Below are 7,009 nucleotides of genomic sequence, written 5' to 3'. Positions count from 1 at the left end.
TTTGTGACCCTCTCTTTATTCTTTCTCTCCTCCAAGTTAGACACAGGCTGAGTATGGGATAATTGCTCGTCTCTAAATGTGCCAGATTAGCTGACCCCATAAAACAATAGTGCCACAGAGTGCTCAGAAAAGAATTAGACTCTCCAAATTAGTTTTTATTTTGGGTTACATCCATTACATTAGTAATGAAGTGAGTTGTATGCCGTTGGTGGCTGTGCCTCGACCATGTCATGGGGTCACGGTGAGGTCAGGCCTAGGATGTCTATGGCATATGTCAAAGGACATAGAAAGGAGAAGACACAGGAGTGATATTGACGTCACAGGTCAGTCTGAGGACAAACAGCCAACATTGCTGTATCCACAGAGAAAGATAAGTAGACAGAGAGGGAGCAATGGGGACACGAAGAGAGATGCTGTCTGATTTTGGTTGCATTAAAATTGTAGCTCAGGGACCAGTGCTTCTGTCCTTATGTTAAAAAAAACAAAGCAACTAGATGTCACATATATAGATACTATGTTAATTATTTAGAATTTTTACACATTTATTGTCCGCTATGCAAATGAACCATTTCATGACCAAATGAAGTCATAGTTATACATAGTATCTTTGTTCTGTAATCACATTGAAAGCTTTGCAGGCTTTAGCCATTTACCTCTAAATTGTGCATTTGTATCCTTAATGTAAATGCCTCTTCACCCAACATCCGACCCACGTTTCACCCAGGATGATAGAAGGGTTTAGAAGCCTGATCAGGTTGACTTATTTAGATTGAACTCAAATGGAAATTGATGTAAGTCTGAATAGGATATGACCTTTGATTTCAAATAGACAGCACCCTCAAAAAGGGAATGTATATGCTTAGGGGATACAATCTAGAGACTACACCGTCTCCCGTGCTGTGAGACTGATGCAGTTAGATTCATGCAACTTTAAGCATCACATGACTGTTCATCAAACCATTTGCTCTACCAAAGTGACAACCTGAGGTTTCTTGACTGCATACACCACTAAATGTGACTGTACAATCCATTACAGAGTTGATTTGAAATAAAATATTTAAGGTTTAGAGGGTTTTAACTATTGCAGTAGTAGTCATGAAATGAACTGGTCAGGCAAAACCATTAGATGGTCCTCGCCCTACTTCTCAATGGTTTTTATGAATAGCCAGATATGCCTGGTGTTTGTTAAGGTTGTTAATTGTTCACATAAGTGAGAGAAGACAGGAAGGTACCATATATTATCCCTGTTGATGGAGAAACACTCCATCCACAAAGATGTATGGTACAGTACAGTATTACACCAACTCCTTGTCCTTCACAGGGGAGTCAGTCCCCGATTCCCCAACCACTTAACAAAACCAGGTACCAGGCAGTCTGCACGTAGAGCAGTGCCATGGCACTGGACAACAGTCTTCCCCTCCACTTTAGTAAGGTTTGCAAACCCCAGATATGGGCTGTGACACAGAGAGGCTTTTGCCACTCTGCCTCCACACATTCCCAGAGCTTGTTAAGTTTCAGGCAGAGAACACTGGTTTGAAGCTTGTAGGCACCCTCTAACAGGCAGTTTTGGTGTTGAGGGCCAGAAGGTGTAAACTCAACACCAGTGATCTCAGCAGCGGACTTCATCACTTGGGGGGAGTTCTGTTGCACCATAAAAAGGGGTGAGATGTTCTGCATAATTACACAATAGAACAACGGATTCCAAAGCAGCAATGAGCCCTTTCAATCCCCTGACAATATCCTGTGTGAAACCAAATGCACTGTAACTGTACTCCTTTGAGCACTGGCTCAAACTAAAAAGTATAGATTTGCAAACCTGCTCTAAATGTTTAGCTGAGGTAGGACATGTGTGACACTGTGTAAGCCAAACACTTATCAGAGCTTACACACATACTGATGTGAAAAATTATATTTTACTTCATGTTAGGTTTGTATAAATGTGTAATTGCTCATGTTAAGAAACCCCAATGGTGTCATTGTTGATAAAAAAAAAGAAAAAAAGGATTGTTTTATTTCCCAAACCATTTCTCTCTTATTTTACAACTGTGAAAGTCCAGAGGGATCATATCCTGCTCAATGGCAACTATTCAGACATTATTGTTATCTACTAATTGCTTTGTTGTGTATTTACCATAGTGGGCAATGGATGCTGCTGTCTCTGTAGCCAAGTGGAATATCAATGACATGCAAAATACTCCTGTGGCTGTGTCCCTGTGTCTGTCACAGTGTCTGTGCTGTCTGGCCACAAACTTCTTCACATGAATGCACACATATACACACTCACAATTTGACTAATCCACAACAGGAATTGTGTGACTACTGTTAATAAGTGGTTGTTAGCTTATTGTAAGTGGTCATTGATTAGCTGAACAACACATCATGGTTTTAAAAATAATTGAAGTGGGGGGTATGGTAATCATAACCAATACAAAACATTTAAGCATGCAGTGACCTTTAATCTAAGATGATGTTACTTTAAATAGAACACTCAGTGGAGTCACTGGATCTCTGGTGTGGTCACTTTGGGCTGCATGTTTGTCAAGCATGCCACATGTCCACAGGGATGGGAGAGGGGCTTTTGTACTCTTCACTGCACTAGCAACTCCTACTGGTTGGTCAGGGTGCCTGCACAGTCAACAGTGACTCTGGATAGCATGAGGTAAAAATGGCTGCTATACAATTTGTATGGCTTTTACTACATTTGATGAAACTAAAGCTTATGCATTTTTCTACCCAAAACTTTATGATTCTAGCCCCAGAAGTTTGCTGATTTTTAATGGTGAAAGATGTAATTTTCAGTATGCATAGTCCAGTCTTAGAGATTTTTGGTTGGGACAACCTGTTCAGTGCTGATATGAACACACACTGGTCAGGCTCATTATTTCCTTTCAAATGAAAAATCTTAGCCCAAGGCATAATTTGACATTTAGATAAATAGCTTAAACCATATACCTCTGTGTTTAAATGTTGTATGCATTTTGACAACATATCATAGAGAAGAGAAAATGAATTGACTGATAAGTCTGAAGTCTGCATATCCTGCAGTTACGTCACCTGATCCGTTTAGTATCCTCACACCATGTTGCAAGGGGGCTGTTCTTAATTCAGTTATTGCAGGAATAGCTGTTTTGATTATTAATGGTTTCTGGGGTCTCATCTGCCCCAGTAATCTTAACTCTGTTTCAAATACACTGTATGATGAAGGGTGGGTGCAGAAATGAACAGCAACATCACCCTTATTGTACGTGTTAGTTGCTGTAATTCAGACCTGACAAACACTAGAAGTTCTGTCACTAACAGTGACAATGTCTTCTTTACTATTTTTTGTTTATTGCACAATCCCTATTGTCTATTATTTTATACTTTGACAGTTTTTGTAGAAAAACAAATGAAAAAACATTTCCAAAGGGAGTGTTTAAAGGTTATACTTGTAATGTTATGCAGCCCCATATGCAACAAACTGTGATGCACTGTGTGTTCTGACACCTTTCTATCCGAACCAACACTAATTTTTTCAGCAATTTGAGCTACAGTAGCTCATCTGTTGGATCTGATCAAGGGGCCCACTGACAGGTGCCATGATAATGAGATAATCAGTCTTAAGCCCTATTCGCACGGGACTAGTATTACCTGGGGACCTCATGTGATTTAGTAATTACCCCACCATGTCTGTGTTTCGTGCAGTGCATTCACACGGGATAAGCGAAGTCTGTGTTTTAACTCGAATTTACTGACATTATCCCCCGGATATGATGTCAAGGCTCTGTATAACCTATGCGTAACATCCGTTTCCTGGACGACAAGAGCAATGGCTGCAAAGAAAAAAACCCGGCATTGGACGCGCGAAGAGACGCTCAGTTTAATTGCTGTGTGGGGTGAACCACAATACCAAAATCAATTTGATCAAATGGTGCACAACCACACAGTTTGGGAAAGTATTTACAAAGACCTCTTGCTCCGGTGCCTGTCTGTGCAGGACTTCGGAGATTGGACCAAGTGTAAAGAGAGGTTGGACTACCTGCGAAGATAGTACCGTACCATACTCTGCTCAGGACACCATCACTCCACTGTATCTATACATAGCAAACAGTTGTTTACTGCTATATAAATGTTCTAAATATCATATACTATATATAACCTTTAACTGAAATCAAACTATGTATGAACTATATATGATTGTAGTTACAAAATATAGCTATTGAACAATGAGAGAAGTAGATAGTTGAAGTGATGTCTGCAAAATTGGAGGTCAGGGGAAAGGAGGAGAGAAGTTAAGACATTTAAAGGAATATGGTAACAGGGCTTGTGGACAGAATTGGCAATTGGGTTGATAGGATGTGTGAAGAAAAGCCTGTACCCACAAAGCAGCTGGAGTGGCTGTGTGTTTGGGGCCACAGGGATAGATGTGTATTTGTGTGTGTGTGTGTGTGTATGTGTGTATGCGTATGTGTATGAGAGAGAGAGAGAGAGAGAGAGAGAGAGAGAGAGAGAGAGAGAGAGAGAGATAGTAGTTACAGGTTAGTGGAAAATTCTCAATGGTTCTATTACACAGCCTTGTATGACCTGGGGGGGATTCTTGATAGGTCTATTAGCTCATAGTCAGGGTACCAATGCTGCCAATGGGACCTATATACAAAGACTTTAACATACACACACACTCACGTGCACACTTCCCCCACACACACACACACACACACACACACACACACCATGCAGAAGTGCTCAAATATGCTCAACAGCAGCAACACAATGCTAAAATGTGTTTTGTATAAAATGAATACTGCTTATGCATATATCTGATGAATTGGCCCAGCTCACTTGAATATTAATAAAAGTAAAACTCTTGTATGGTAACTTATCTTGTGTGTTTATCATGGCACATAATTTATCAGTCTGCAGCTACTTTGACACAAGATGGGTGGCTGTAGATGTAGCGGACATATCATACAGTAGAGTAGTACCTCAATTTTAAAATATGAAACTATAGAGGGGCCACTGAAGGTCAGACAAGCAGTGGGTTATCTCCTTTTCGTACAAATTAATGCCTCATCACAGGCACTGGTGGGATGATTTCCTGAAACTTGATTAACCATAACTGGGATGGAAAGGGGAAATCAATTATTCACAAAAGTATAAAGCATCCAGAAAAGCAATAACAGCCAATGTTGTCAATAAATGAGGACAGGGGAAATTGAAGTATAAATAAATAAATAAGTAGGCGTAAAGAGGAAAATTATATAAGTGAGTGAGGGGATGAAAAAGTGGGCAAGTGGTTTGATCTTGATTGACTTCCCTAGTACAGGGAGGCAGTTGTTATTTTTTGGCATGATTATATGTGACAGTGAGTGAGTGAGTAAGTTTGTAGGCTAATGAAGTGTATTGCAGAACTGATAAATGGGGTCCAACCTACATCGTACTGGGTCATGGAAAAATTTAATTTGTTCTTATGGACATTTTTACTGCAGGCATTATTCTAATCGACAAGAGAGGTACGTTGTTCCAAGGGATAAGGTCTTCCACAATGTTTTAAGTAATGGGATGAAATTAAGAAGAAACAGCTCTAGCAATGCAGTTGTAATATTCACACCAACATATTTGATAATACTTATTACTACTGTTAAAGGTAGTTTTTTGTTTTGTTTTGTTTTCTCCACAGCCTTCTAGTCCATGCATGAGGTTGATGGTTTTCTTTGGATGTATAAGGTATCATCTGCATATAAACTGATTTTGTAATAAAAGTGTTTTGTTTGGAATCCTGTAATATTATCGTTTAGGTGCCGCCTTTGGGATATGTTGGTTAGATTGAATAAATGGTGCATGTTGATGGTTTAATGTCTGCCCTTTAAACAACCTGTTTGGTCAAGGTGGATTAAATGCGAGAAGACTGATTCAAACCTATTGGCTGTGTACACAACTGATTGGTCTGTATATATGAGTGTTGGGTCTTTGTTGTGTTTGAGCAGTAACAGAATGAGGGTGGTACACAATTTTACTCTATTTTATTCTTTATCTGATAAACTTGTGAATTGAGTAATTTTTATGATTAATTGCGTTTAGTGTTAAGTATGGTGTGATGGGGGATTTGTAGGCCCAAACATAACTATATGATGTGCCATTGTACCTCCCAATAGCCATCTTATAAATCCAGGGTTTATTCAGCTATGGCCAAAGTCTTCAACTTGATAGTTGGCATGTGGCGAGCCCACATGGTGATTGTCTCAACTTGATTCTTTTAGGTGAGCCTGACCGGGCCCCATTAGAACAGTTCCAGCCACCAGGCACTCGTCTGTGAGCTCCCTGAGGTCATTCATTCCCGTTGGAGGCTATTCATAAGCGTCTCTGAATCGCGGCCTCTTGCCTGCCAATTTCCTTTGGAGACTCTTTCAGGAACAATTGCCCTGAAAACAGACCCCCAGGGTCACATACAAACCCCTCAACCACAATAAAGTGATGAATCACGTAGAGAAAAAATGTACAGTATAAATTAATTTGAATGCAAACGATCAGCTCATTCTCTGTCTCTGAGACTCTTTCTCTGAGACTCTGTCTCCCTCAATGCTGTTTATGATCTGGCAATGCATAATTCTCTAAAATACTATATCAAAATGAACACTTTTTCAAATTTCCCATTGATTTAAGCAGAGTTTATATTTCGGAGTAAGTGAGCACAGCAAGGTTACCTTATTGATAGTTTTATTTGCAAGTAGGCAAGCCTTTGTAAAAATCCAAAATAATTATGACAATGGAGTCCGTTCAATATTGGTCTAAAAATGAAATGACTTATAGAGTTTGCTCAAGCAATCAGAGAATAAAGTTTCAGCCCAAACTAAATCAATCATGAATTCAAAGCATATTAATCAAGTGTGTATGTTACATTGTAGAGTATAGATTCAGTTTTTGGATCATCTGGTCACCTTTGGGTTTGCTTTGTGTGTGTGTGTGTGTGTGTGTGTGTGTGTGTGTGTCTGTGTGTGTGTGTGTGTGTTTGTGTTTGTGTGATACCTTTTTT

The sequence above is a fragment of the Dicentrarchus labrax genome, unplaced genomic scaffold (assembly GCF_905237075.1).
Source record: "Dicentrarchus labrax unplaced genomic scaffold, dlabrax2021, whole genome shotgun sequence".
NCBI lineage: Eukaryota > Metazoa > Chordata > Actinopteri > Moronidae > Dicentrarchus > Dicentrarchus labrax.
The sequence above is the reverse complement of the archived record's forward strand: the minus strand, read 5'-3'. Positions refer to the sequence as shown.